Below are 14858 nucleotides of genomic sequence, written 5' to 3'. Positions count from 1 at the left end.
CCAGGCTTTAGCAATACGTGAACCGTGAACTTCCTGATGTTCAAGCTGGTTTTAGAAAAGGCAGAGGAACCAGAGATCAAATTGCCAACATCTGCTGGATCATGGAAAAAGCAAGAGAGTTCCAGAAAAACATCTATTTCTGCTTTATTGACTATGCCAAAGCCTTTGACTGTATGGATCACAATAAACTGTGGAAAATTCTGAGAGAGATGGGAATGCCAGACCACATGATCTGCCTCTTGAGAAATCTGTATGCAGGTCAGGAAGCAACAGTTAGAACTGGACAGGGAACAACAGACTGGTTCCAAATAGGAAAAGGAGTACGTCAAGGCTGTATATTGTCACCCTGCTTATTTAACTTCTATGCAGAGTACCTCATGAGAAACGCTGGACTGGAAGAAGCACAAGCTGGGATCAAGATTGCCAGGAGAAATATCAATAACCTCAGATATGCAGATGACACCACCCTTATGGCAGAAAGTGAAGAGGAACTCAAAAGCCTCTTGATGAAAGTGAAAGTAGAGAGTGAAAAAGTTGGCTTAAAGCTCAACATTCAGAAAACGAAGATCATGGCATCTGGTGCCATCACTTCATGGGAAATAGATGGGGAAACAGTGGAAACAGTGTCAGACTTTATTTTTTGGGGCTCCAAAATCACTGCAGCCATGAAATTAAAAGATGCTTACTCCTTGGAAGGAAAGTTATGACCAACCTAGATAGCATATTCAAAAGCAGAGACATTACTTTGCCAACAAAGGTCCATCTAGTCAAGGCTATGGTTTTTCCTGTGGTCACGTATGGATGTGAGAGTTGGACTGTGAAGAAGGCTGAGCGCCGAAGAATTGATGCTTTTGAACTGTGGTGTTGGAGAAAACTCTTGAGAGTCCCTTGGACTGCAAGGAGATCCAACCAGTCCATTCTGAAGGAGATCAGCCCTGGGATTTCTCTGGAAGGAATGATGCTAAAGCTGAAACTCCAGTACTTTGGCCACCTCATGCGAAGAGTTGACTCATTGGAAAAGACTCTGATGCTGGGAGGGATTAGGGGCAGGAGGAGAAGGGGACGACAGAGAGTGACATGGCTGGATGGCATCACTGACTCGATGGACGTGAGTCTGGGTGAACTCCGGGAGTTGGTGATGGACAGGGAGGCCTGGCGTGCTGCGATTCATGGGGTCGCAAAGAGTCGGACATGACTGAGCGACTGAACTGAACTGAGACTTGCTTCATGTATTGATATTATCATGTGGTTTTTCTCTTTTAATTTGTTCAATGCTTTCTTAAGATGTTGAGCTCTCAAACTCAATGTGGCTGAAAGAATAAACTAGAAGAATGAGATGAGTTTTCCTAAAATGATCATCTATAAAAGAGAAGCAAGTGTGCTATGATGAAGCGGGGCGGGGGGGGGGGGGGGGTGTGTGTGTGTGAATCAGAAGTTTTGTTGTGAAATTTGCAGTCTAAGAGATTTGCCAAGTGGATTAACTGGGTTCAAATGTTGCTGATAGACTGAAGTGATTAGATGCCTGAGAATAGTTCCTTGGTTTAGTGGTATGGATGTCAGTAGTAGCTTTGACAGAGTAGTTTAGGGGAGGATGGAGTTGAATTAAATTGGAGCCATACATTTTGGAATCATTGGTATATGGATGGCATATAAAGTCATGAGACTTGGTGAGGTCACCAAGGGGGTGAATGAGGTGGAGAATATAAAGAACGGTAAAGGATAGAGACCTGGTCCTAACATTTTATCATCCATAAAAATGAATCATTATTCCACCTCTTTGTGCTTCCCTTTGCTTATTTATTGTAAATTAAGCTTTTTGGGCACAAGCCAAGAGGCTTGCCTCTTGGCAAGCACAGAACGTGCCTGCAATTGTGAAGGCAGTTCCATTCTCCCAGCTGTGGAGTTCAGTATTTAAAACTGCTGCTAAACTCTGTTTTAAAAGAGGGAACCTAGCTCAGGGGAGAGACTATCACTGCTGCAGGAGTTCACCTTTACATGGTACAGGTTAGATTAAAACTCCTCAGCAGGTATTCAGTACATGCTGATTCTTTCTTTCTCCATCCTGAGTTTCCAGTCAGTTTCTCTCCATCTTGGAAGCCCCTTTTTATGAGCCCACAATCGTCTCTCATTCTGTCAATACATCTTCACCAATAAACCAGAAGCTTTCTCAAGTGTAGCCAGAGCACCTCAAACCTGTTCCTTCCATAAGGAAGATTTTTAAAAGGTAGAACTCAGAAAGAGATTTTCAGCTAAAGGGGGCCTTCCTAAAGACAACAAGCCGATACTTCTAGAATTCAAGTGAAACAAAGGTGATATTAAAATGTCAGGGTGCAGGACTTCAAGAGCACCTTCAATAGGACTCCCAAAGGGATGTATTCACTTAGAACAAGGAGAGAAGAAATTATGGAATGAGGATCTTGTGTGTTCCCAGAGTTGTCCAGCAGAGGGAGGCCTCTGGCTGATGGCAGGCTAACAACAGAGAAGGTGAAAATTGGAGGCCTTTAATAACCATCATGTTCCCTACTTCTAAGTGACTAGAAACAGGGTTACCCATTAAAAAAAAAATTTTTTTTAACTAGGAAAAGAACTATATTTACTTTTGTATCAAATTTATTTAGAATTTTCTATCAAATCCTAATTTTAAAAACTTTTAAATGTGTTCTTACACTTGTTATCAGATAGGACACATTTAAGTTTCAACTGATTTGAAGGTTTGTAACTTAGCATATTAAAACGCAGAGACATCACTTTGCCTACAAAGATCCGTCTAGTCAAGGCTATGGTTTTTCCAGTAGTCATGTATGGATGTGAGAGTTGAACTATAAAGAAAGCTGAGCGCCAAAGAATTGATGCTTTTGAATTGTGGTATTGGAGAATACTCCTGAGAGTTCCTTAATGCAAGGAGATACGACCAGTCCATCCTAAAGGAAATCAGTCCTGAATATTCATTGGAAGAACTGATGTTGAAGCTGAAACTCCAATACTTTGGCCACCTGATGCAAAGAGCTGACTCATTTGAAAAGCCCCTGATGCTGGGGAAGATTGAAGGCGGGAGGAGAAAGGGAAGACAGGATTGAGACCGTTGGATGGCATCCCCGACTCAATGGACATGAGTGTGAGTAAACTCCAGGAGTTGACGATGGACAGGGAGGCCTGGCGTGCTGCAGTCCATGGGGTCGCAGAGGTGGATATGACTGAGCAACTGAACTGAACATATAGTTTGGATTATTGCATGAATTACAAAGGTGATGGCTAGTAGAAAGCTTACTAATCTTATGTTTCTCTGTCTTCCAGCTACTAAAACAAAACCCAGTTAAGGCCAAAACTTCATTATCTTACCTCCCATATTTCAGCAAGACATAACAATACATAAATCTGACTGCATGTTGGTGGAGTTCCTATCCATGGCTTTGGTTTTCTCTATAAAAAGGGCAAAAGTCCTGGGTAAAAGCAAGGTCTGATATGGTGGCAAAACAGAAATGAGGAGGAAGGAGAAATCTCTGTTTGCCAAGGCAGAGTATGGGGAGGGGATTGGCTCCCAAACCCAGCAGAAATTCCAGGAGAGACCTCCTCAAAAAGCAACCTTCATCGGAGAAGGCCTGCGCCCTGCATGAAGGGATGCAGACAGAATTTCTTTCCCACACCTCATGGACCACAGGCACTGTGTATGTACTGTGATGTATGAATGAGGGGTGTCATCCTTTGATCCTGGGGTCCCAGTGGAGAGGATCGTAACCAGGAGGTGACAATTTGGACAGTGACAGAAGGGAATAGGATGGGGATGTAAAGCTTCATTCAATTATCTGGTCTCAAGATTTCCAGAGAAATGGGTCTAAGTGGTCCCAGATGTTTCTGGGAGAACTCTGCCCAGTTAGCATCATGCAACTTTCACCCTGCAACTGTGTCACTCCCTGCTTCCCTTGCTTTAGCTTTTACCTGTCCAAATGGTAATCATACAGTCATAGAGCCTTGGATATGGACCTTTAAAGCTCCTTAAAGACAATGCCTTCCAACCCCTCCTGCAACAGATAAGAAAACACAATAAAATAACTCATACAAGATGCCCAGTAGCTAATAGCAGCTAGTAAACACTTCTAACTATAAAATTTGACATGTTTATAAGGGTTACATTAACTATAATTTTTAAGCACTGCTTATTGTGTTTCCCTAATAACCCCAGGGTACAATAATATTTCAGAGAAGGCAATGGCACCCCACTCCAGTACTCTTGCCTGGAAAATCCCTTGGACGGATTCATAGGCTGCAGTCCATGGGGTTGCTAAGAGTTGGACACGACTAAGCGACTTCACTTTCACTTTTCACTTTCCTGCATTGGAGAAGGAAATGGCAACCCACTCCAGTGTTCTTGCCTGGAGAATCCCAGGGACAGGGGAGCCTGGTGTCTATGGGATCGCATAGAATCGGACACAACTGAAGCGACTTAGCAGCAGCAGCAGCACAATAATATTTAATGTGATCTGTTGGTCACTCAATCATGTCCAACTCTTTGCAATCCCATGAACTGTAGCCCACCAGGCTTCTCTGTCCATTGGAATTCTCCAGGCAACAATACTGGAGAGGGTTGTCATTCCCTTCTCCGGGAGATCTTCTTGACCCAGGGATCGAATCTGAGTCTCCTGTACTTCAGGCAGATTCTTTACCATCTGAGCCACAGGGGCCCTTACAATATTTATATATCTTATTATGTGCAACATAGACTTGTAGAAGGTGTATCTGTCACAACTCCATTCTTTGCTTAGGGCTCCAGGTTCATCATATTATGCACAGCTGCCTAAGGATTTATGCTTATAACATTAAAAAAAAAAAACTCAACAAAATACAGAAGACATATGTGGATAGATATGGCAGGATGGGAGGGAGAGGTGGAGAAGGCACTGGGAAGGAGATGGGAGAGGGCAAACTGATAGGGGTGGGGACAACTCCAGAAGTATAGGAAGAGATTCCACACAACTAAGCCCAAAATAACCTCAGATATGCAGATGACACCACCCTTATGGCAGAAAGTGAAGAGGAACTCAAAAGCCTCTTGATGAAAGTGAAAGTGGAGAGTGAAAAAGTTGGCTTAAAGCTCAACATTCAGGAAACGAAGATCATGGCATCCAGTCCCATCACTTCATGGGAAATAGATGGGGAAACAGTGGAAACAGTATCAGACTTTATTTTGGGGGGCTCCAAAATCACTGCAGATGGTGACTGCAGCCATGAAATTAAAAGACGCTTACTCCTTGGAAGGAAAGTTATGACCAATCTAGATAGCATATTCAAAAGCAGAGACGTTACTTTGCCAACAAAGGTCCGTCTATCAAGGCTATGGTTTTTCCTGTGGTCATGTATGGATGTGAGAGTTGGACTGTGAAGAAGGCTGAGCGCCGAAGAATTGATGCTTTTGAACTGTGGTGTTGGAGAAGACTCTTCAGAGTCCCTTGGACTGCAAGGAGATCCAACCAGTCCATTCTGAAGATCAGCCCTGGGATTTCTCTGGAAGGAATGATGCTAAAGCTGAAACTCCAGTACTTTGGCCACCTGATGCGAAGAGTTGATTCATTGGAAAAGACTCTGATGCTGGGAGGGATTGGGGGCAGGAGGAGAAGGGGACGACAGAGGATGAGATGGCTGGATAGCATCACTGACTCGGCGGACGTGAGTCTGGGTGAACTCTGGGAGTTGGTGATGGACAGGGAGGCCTGGTGTGCTGCGATTCATGGGGTTGCAAAGAGTCCGACACAACTGAGCGACTGAACTGAACTGAAAGCCCATGAGAGACTGATGACATTAATGTGTAAATGGAATGAGTCCTAAGGCAATGGGGAGTGGTAGGGCCAGAGAGCACATACATTCTGTACCCAACTACAAGGTGTCTGTCCTCCTTCCCAGTCCCCTACCCCTCTATATACTACCAACTAGGCAAGTTCTCAATTCTTAGTAGAAGGCATAACCATTAAAGGTCTTAGACTAGAGAATCACTCACTCATTCAACAAATATTTATCTATTTATTTACTTATTTATTTATTGGCTTGATCTTAGTTCCCCGACCACGGATCTAACCCAGGCCCAAGGTAGTGAAAGCATCGAGTCCTAACCACTGGATCACTAGGGAATTCCCTCAACAAATATTTGCTGTGTATCTACTATGAACTAAGTACTGTAACAGGTACAAAAACAAACACTCTTATTCTCTATTAATTTCTTCATTAGTAAAATGGAGATGTTAATGCCTGATTTACCCATCATTCTAAGCCCAACCCTTTGCAACAGCAGTAAGTAACCTAAAGTTTTTTTTATCAATTTCTCTAAATAGTCCTTCCGGTCTCTGGTAGATGCTGGCATGCCCTAAAGACCCATCCTGATGGCAATGCTCACCTCTGCACCTTCTACTGCTCTGCACTTCTACAAGGTCTCCCTTACCCTGTGGAGTCTTACAGCTCTCAGCCTGCTCTCCTGGTCCTGATCTGCTTTGCCTTGCATATACATATAGACCTTTTCCCTGGTGGCTCAGGCAGTAAAGAATCTGCCTGCAGTGCAGGATACCCAGGTTTTATCCCTGGGTCAGGAAGATCTCCCGGAGAAGGGAATGGCTACCTACTCCAGTATTCTTGCCTGGAGAATTCCAATGGACAGAGGAGCCTGGCTGGCTACACTCCATGGGGTCACAAAGAGTCAGACATGACTGAGCAACTTTCATTTCACTTTCATGACCAAGATATTATGGGAAATCTAGAATTTTCCCTCAACTACACTGAGTGCTGGGAGAATAAAAGAAGATACAACTGGGAATTAAAAGTGGGTATTAGAGAAGACTTCTCTCCAAATCCTTTGGGGGTGATTGTTCTCCAGTGGTGATGCAAATGTAGCTCCTTCCAGTCTGTGGCTTGTCTCTCTCCAGGTCATGGCTCCAAGGATGCCCTGGGGATAGTCTCTGACCCATGGACTCTAAAAAAGATGGAGAACTGTGACTGGCAGTTCTGAAGGGGTACACACCACTTTTGCCTACCTTCTACAAACTAATATTCAGTCATTTGACAAGAAGGGGCTAGCAGGAGTCTAACTTTGAATCCAGGAAGAAGAGGAAAGGGACCATACTTAACAAAAGTTTAAAAATCTCTGACACAGGTGCTTTACTTATTTTCATTGTCTGGTTGTGACCCTTCTCCCCATCCTGCCACATCACAGAGGCCAGCATCAGTTGGTTGGTTTTGAGATATTATGAACCAGTGCAGCACCTCAAACACAGAGCCTACTGATAAAAAGATGTACAAGCCAAATGATTCTGATGATTATGAATCATGTCAATAATAAAAGGTAGTAGCTGAGGTAATTTTTATTTTTGATCTTTGATTTCATTGAAATCCCTTTTATACAGTAAACTACACATAATTTAAATGTACAGCTTGATGAGTTTTGACAAATGTACATTTGCATTTACCACCACCCTAATCAAGGCTTAAAACTGTCAAGATGTTAATTCTCTCCAAGTTGATATATAGCCCAGGGAATTGCCTACAAAGAGGCACAGGGGAACTATCTAAGCTGATGGAAATGTTCTGTGTCTTGATTAAGGTGGTAACTACACATACCGGTCTATAAAACTCATTGACATATAATTAATACAGGTCCATTTTATTGTGTATAAGTTATCCTTCAATAAAGTTGATTTTTTATTATATTATTGGCTGGAATGGAGGTGACAATTATTTTAAGGATAATTAAGCACAATACAACATTAAGAATTGTATAATCAACTCATTATTATGAGTTGTTTATATTGTATAGTTGTTACAATTGTATAATTGTATAATCAACTCATTATTATATATGAAAAAAGGGGATAAACAGTGGCATGATCAATTAAAATTAAAAACAACCTCTAAATTTTATTTTAGCCTATGGTTTTAAAAGCTGCCCTCCTTAACAAAAGCTACCCTTCAACTTTCCAAGTTCCATTATTCTGGTTGTTTCACATTGTCCTCATTTATCAGCTTACCTATCAAGAAAAAGCTATCAGATAAACTCATTCATATGGGGATATAAACATATGTTAAACTTTAGTGAACACTTTAATTTCGAAAGAAAATACTGGTTAGACAAATAAAACTAAAAAGATCAATACTTAATGGTAAGACTACACTTACTGAAACAAGTAAGTGGGAAGAGCTGGAGAACAGGCCCTTTCTAGATTCTCCCTTCTCTCCCTCCCCACCCCAGCACATACCCTGGGCCTTCATACAAATGGGATCACCAACTCGAACCACCTGGTCTAAATTAGGGTTCCTGCTGAGCAGCTAGAGTTAGCTCTCTCTAGTGTCAGTTGCTTATTGTATCTGATTCTTTGCAACCCCATGGACTGTAGCCCACCAGGCTCCTCTATCCATGGGATTCTCCAGGCAAGAACACTGAAGTGGAGTGGGTTGCCATTCCCTTCTCCAGAGGATCTTCCTGACCCAGGGATTAAACCCAGGTCTCCTGCATTGCAGGCAGATTCTTTACCATCTGAGTCACCAGGGAAACCCTGAGGTTAAGGACTATGCTACTTGAATCCTAGGTGACATCATATTGTTATGTCCTATCTCTCACTATGCCACATCAGAGTACCTGGCAGCACTTATTAAGAGTAACTGTTGGAATCTGAAAGTTTACCACTGGGAGGGTGAAAAGGTAAACTGGATGGGAGGGAGGGGAAGGAGAGATGCACACACCTGAGGGAGGAGCACTAGGATTAGATAGGATTTAGATAAATTAGGACTTCCCTGGTGGCTCAGATGGTAAAGCATCTTTCTACAATGTGGGTTGGGAAGATCCCCTGGAGAAGGAAATGGCAATCCACTCTAGTACTATTGCCTGGAAAATCCAATGGACAGAGGAGCCTGGTAGGCTATAGTCTATGGGGTTGCAAAGAGTTGGACACGACTGAGCGACTTCACCTTCAGGTAAATTAGACATATGGCAACAAGGAAAGATCTTACACACATGTTGAAAGGTGTTTGGGAAACATCTTAGAAACAGCATGAGATCACAGTAGCAGAGTCTGCCAGTTCTCCACACTGTGGAAGTATACAGCCTAAATGTTCTTCAACAGAGGGACACTGGAGCACATATGATTTATTCTTTCAATGGGATGGGCTACACTGCCTGTATCTACATAGATAAACAAAATCAATACCACATGGGGAAAAAAGCAAGGGACAGAAGTTTAGATATAAAAGGTCAGTGCTGCAAGACAGCATTTAATATTGCTTTAGTGAAAGTGAAAGTCACTCAATCGTGTGACTCTTTGCGACCCCATGGACTTCCGTGGAATTCTCCAGGCCAGAACACTGGAGTGGGCAGCCTTTCCCTTCTCGAGAGGATCTTCACAACCCAGGGATCGAACCCAGGTCTCCCGAATTGTAGGCAGATTCTTTACCAGCTGAGTCACAAGGGAACACCCAAGGACACCAGGGAGTGCTGGATATTGCTTTTGCTTGACCTTAAAACTTCATGGAAATTATGTCATATCCATCTAATCTTAGGGAAAATACTTTGATATTTTTAACAAAAGCAGTTACTGGGAGAATAGAACCTATCTCCAGAAGCATGGATACCCCTAAGAGAGATAGGTGGTGTTCTTCCCTCAGCGTGTCACCTTTTTATTTCTCTAAAAACAATCTGAAGCAGTAAGTCAAATGTTAGCTTTTAAGAATCTGGGGGTTGGATATGCAGATTTCCACTACTTATTTTTTGTACTTTTCTATTTGAAGTCTTTCACAGGAAAACAAAACAAAACAGTAACTACAAAGCGCGGCTAGAAGGAACTGCAGGTTCATGGACTCCACACCAGCCTCACTCTCGCCCTCCTGCCACCCCCCACCCCAGGACTGTCTTTACTCATCCTGCCTCTTTTCTTGCTGGCAGACCTGGGGTTTCCATCTTCGTCACCTGACGAGCCCACCTGGATCAGCTCCTTTCCCAGAGTTCTCGCCCTCAGAGAGAAATGAAAAAACAATCAGCAGAGACCCCCAAGACGCTTGCTGCGATTCCAGCCTCAGACCCTCACTTTGACAAGGGACGCGGAGTGAACTCTCAGGTGAAAGGATGCTGGGTCTGAGCAAAGAATGCTGGCCAATCAGAGAAGCCGAGAAACAAGTTCTGCGTGGGGTACACTTAGGGCTTGTAAAGTTAGCAGCGGGGGCAGTGGGGGCGGTAACGGTACTCACGGCGGCCAGGGCGGGACCAGCTTTGTGGGCGGGGCTTCTGCGGTGAGCAAAGGTCGGGACCCCACGAGGCGTGCGGGCCCTGGTTCAGAGCTGCGTTGCTTACGCTGGTGACGCTGGAATCCCGCATCGCGAGATTTCCTCTCCTTAGGTTTGTGGCGGAGTCGCGGTAGCGACGCGACTCGACGGGTTTGCCTTCACAGCGGCTCCTTGCTGGTCTCTGCGCATGCGTCTCGTGAACAACCGAATTTCGGGTGTAAGAATCACAAATGAGGAAAGACGAGTCGTCCTTACCAACAAACAAAACATGGAAAACATCTTTTTAAGAAATAAACTCGTGACCTAGTTCTTTCAGAACTTTCCTGAAATACGTCACGGACAGTGGCAGGGAAAGGATATGTAACTTAAACCCCCCTCCTCTCCTCATCCTCATAGAACAGCCCCCACCCGTTCGTGAAATTCGCGGAGTCCTGGACCCCATACAGCGGCCGGCCACCAGAAAATGTGAAATGGAGGCCGCAGCATAAGGGCAACCCCCACGGGTCCTGCCGCCCGCCCTGCTTTAGCTGGGGGAGGACCTTGAACCCCTCCTCCCTCTCAGGACCCGCATCTGGAGAGAAATGAGAGTGCTCTGTGGATTCGGGGAAAGTGGTAAAGTCATCTGTGGCTCATCTGGGAGTGTGATGGGCCTGCGTAAGGCCAAAGTGATGCCTGACGACACCCCCAAGGGAGAAGACCCTTCCGTGTTACCTGCAGAACCTCAGAATGTCAGACCTCTGCCTGAGATCCCCTCCGTTGTATCTACATCCCTTTTTAATTTGGGGCAGACCAAGCTTCCCTAAGTTATTTAAAATATCTCTAGGAATTTGCTTCAACGATTGAGAACCACATTCGTGGGCTGAGTCCCACACAGTGGGCAGAGCCCCACACAGTAGTGAATGTTCTTCTTTGTCGATCACTTGAGTTAATATTTTTGAAGTAGCGGAAGGCCCAGAGAAATAATTGAATTACCCAGGATGCCACAAAGATTAAGTGATGGTGGCCCAAGAATTCTTTTCAGCAAGTCTTAAAAGTATGAAAGGGCTTTGCAATCATTATATAAAAAACAAAAACGCCTGTTTATTTTGTTGTATAGCTAGTGCTTTGTGCCTGAGCATTTCTCACTACAACCTGGGATTATTGCCCACTATTACACTTGAGGAGGTGGAGACCCAGAGAGGTAGTGTCACTTGTTCATTAAAGTTAGAAATTGGACTGGACCCTAGGAAAGTGGATCATTTTATTTTTAAACTTTACCTAATATCTTTAATGGATCCAGGATGTCCAGCAAACTAAAGCAGGAATTCAGGAGTGGTATCAAGATTGGAAAAAAAAAAGAAAAAATCAAGTCCCATCCTCAGAGAATTTAGGTCTTGGAGAAGAGGGACAGATGGCTAAGATAAAAGTCATGGGAAGGAGAGGGAGCTTTGAAGATTGGAGGCCATGTCTGTGGACTACAGTGTCGAGGCAACGCCTTTGTTGCTAAGTCACTTCAGTCGTGTCCGACTCTGTGTGACCCCATAGACGGCAGCCCACCAGGCTCCCCCGTCCTTGGGATTCTCCAGGCAAGAACACTGGAGTGGGCTGCCATTTCCTTCTCCAATGCATGAAAGTGAAAAGTGAAAGGGAAGTCGCTCAGTCGTGTACGACTCTTCGCAACCCCTTGGACTGCAGCCTACCAGGCTCCTCCGTCCGTGGGATTTTCCAGGCAAGAGTACTGGAGTGGGGTGCCATCACCTAGTTCTTGGAATATCACAGATTGGATCATTTTTACTTGGAAAAAATGGGGAAATCAGGATAAACTCAAGGAGAGGAGATTAGCATAGTCTATGGTCCACAAGCTCATATTAATCAAGGTGCTAATCAACCACTTTCTTGAACAACAATCACTTTGTCTTCCTTATTCCTGGTGAAGAAGGGATGATTTGGGGTGAAGTGCCTAGGTGTCGAACTTCCTGCGTTTTCAGTCCCAGCTGCTGCAAAAGCACTTGTTCCCTCCCTGAGAGTCCCAAAAAACTAGTGCAGAAATTCCATTTCAGGCTGGTAGTGTGAGTGGGCAAGGTTGAGAGAGAAGAATGTGAGGATCAGTTCTCACAGAATCCCAGGCACTGAGGCTGTTGGTGTGGATGAAGAAAGTGTAATTACTGACAGCACTGAGAGCTCTAATAAATCTTGTTTCTGGAAAGAAACCGGCACTGGGTCTGTTGAGGGCTAGTGCCTCAGAATGTCTCTGTATCTCTGTCCCTCCTTAATTTAGATTTTGAGACTTTATGCATCAAGTTTCTTAGGATAAATTGCAAAAATTTCCTAAATTTATCTTATCCCATTGCTCTTTGCAATGTGACTTTGTAGCTTCTCCTTCCATGAAGAACTGGAGTTTAATTTTTTCTGTCTCTTGAATCTGGGTTTGACCAAGTGATTTAACAGATGTAACCCAAGCAGATGGTTGAAAATAGCCTGGCATAGTGCAGCTTGTACACATCTTGATTCTCTCACAACCCTGAAACTCCCATGTTATGAAAGATACTGAGCTCATTGTTGAAGGTTAAAGCGCCCAAGTCAATAGCCTGCCAACTGCCAGACTTGCAGGTGAGGCTATCCCATATCACCCAACACCAGTCAACTTTCCAGTTGATGGAAACACCTGAGAAGACCCAGCAGAATTTAACCCTGACTACAAGAACCACTGGCTGAGCTACAGAATTGTAAGTGAACAAATGGTAGTAGTTTTAAGCAACTAAGTTTTCGGGTGGTTTGATACTCATCAAAAATTGGCACATGCTTAGTGAATGGCCATGAATTAGTCTTCTAGGACAGTGTCAATTCTGCCTGTCCTTCAAGAGAAGCAACCCATGCTGTGTACCAAATCCTGCTGCTGCTGCTGCTGCTGCTAAGTCGCTTCAGTCGTGTCCAACTCTGTGCGACCCCATAGACGGCAGCCCACCAGACTCCCCCATCCCTGGGATTCTCCAGGCAAGAACACTGGAGTGGGTTGCCATTTCCTTCTCCAGTGCAGGAAAGTGAAAAGTGAAAGTGAAGTCGCTGAGTCTTGTCCGACTCTTAGTGACCCCATGGACTGCGGCCCACCAGGCTCCTCCATCCATGGGATTTTCCAGGCAAGAGTACTGGAGTGGGGTACCATTGCCTTCTCCATACCAAATCCTAGATACATCCAGATCCTTGTTCTCTTCCCCCTCTCCCCTCCATTTTTTCCATTTTTATATCCTTCCCTTTCCTACATTAGGAAACAGAAATGAGGATTAATGAAGTGGTCTAGGCTCCCGAGATGTTTTCACTTGGCAGTCTCCATTCCCATCTCCTCAGAAAGATTCTCTAATCTGATTCCCCAGCCCACATCTTAAGGAAAAACTGAGAAAAAAAAATGCAAGATCAAACATACATATGGGGAAGGTGATTTGGAGTGTGCATTCCTTAGAACTAAGAGTATTATTCCTGTATTTTACAGTATTCCATAAAATATGTTAATTTAATCATTTAATATCTAAAGCTATTTACATATTTATATATTGAAAAAGGAAAACAGAGGGGGAGGTAGCAGTGGTTGCTGTCTCTGAAAAATTATTTTTTTTAATATTTATTTATTTGGCTGTGCCAGGTCTTAATTGTGGCACATGGGATCTTCGTTGTGGCATGTGGAATCTTTAGTTGCAGCATTCTTCATTGTCGCATATGGGATCTGGTTCCCTAACCAGGGATCGATTCTGGGTTCCCTGAATGGTAAGCATGGAGTCTTAGCCACTGGACCACAGGGAAGTCCCGTGTCACTGAAACATTGAGCTGAGACCTGGAGATAGGAGAAGGTGGTAACTAGGATGCAGGGTGTTGGAATAGGGAGGCTGTATCACAAAAGGTAGAAAAGGCAGTCTCAAGTGCATTACTGACCTTTTTTCCCACTTTGAGCACTTGCTTCCATTTCTTGGATGTCCATGGAGTCTCAGAATTGTTTGTCTGAAGCTCATTTGGTGAAGCTTTATCCACCCACACCATTCCCTCTTCAGTTGAAGTTTTCCTCCTGGGATGTTAATTCCCTAATACTTCCTATCTGCCAAGCTGGTGATGGAAATGAGCTCACCCAGCTTCAGAAAAGGCAGATATGGAAAAGACTACTCTGATCCTAGAACGTATGCTCAAAGGCTCTTGGGCCAGAATGACCTTGGCATTATCTAGGACCAAAGATAAGGCTACTGTAAATGAAAGGTGAGAAGTGGAGGAGCAGACTATTGATCCAGGAAGGCGAGGTCTGTGGGCCAGAATATGCCCTCTTGGCCACTGTGAGGAATTTGAACTTTACCTGAGAACAGACACGGCATCATCTGGACTATTTATGTTTCTCTGCTTCTCTCAGTTGCTATCCTGTAACTCCTGCTCTTTCCTGTGGCTCTGGTCTTCTGCTGCAGCACCACATACACTTCATGTACCTAACACCTCATGCAATCACAGGGCATGGGGTATCAAAAAGGTATGAGGAAGGGGTACCAGAGGACATCTCTTCTTTTGTTTCTTGGCTAAATATGTACCAGATGCTGCCCACAGATTCTGCCTGCTATGAGAGGGTTTTCCAGACTGACGTGAGACATTGGGTTGGGTGG

General features: G+C 44.1%; 1 long non-coding RNA gene across 1 annotated transcript; it reads left to right on the top strand.

Moving 5' to 3' along the window:
- Positions 1 to 8775: 8775 nt before the first annotated feature.
- LOC129645614 (uncharacterized) lies at positions 8776 to 11569 on the top strand. The gene is made up of 3 exons (XR_008711441.1): positions 8776 to 8946; positions 9911 to 10082; positions 10361 to 11569. It is a non-coding gene; the product is annotated as an uncharacterized LOC129645614 (long non-coding RNA).
- The last annotated feature ends 3289 nt before the right edge of the window (positions 11570 to 14858 follow it).

This window comes from Bubalus kerabau, chromosome 3, assembly GCF_029407905.1.
Source record: "Bubalus kerabau isolate K-KA32 ecotype Philippines breed swamp buffalo chromosome 3, PCC_UOA_SB_1v2, whole genome shotgun sequence".
NCBI classification, from domain to species: domain Eukaryota; kingdom Metazoa; phylum Chordata; class Mammalia; order Artiodactyla; family Bovidae; genus Bubalus; species Bubalus kerabau.
This window is presented reverse-complemented; position numbering and strand designations above follow the sequence as displayed.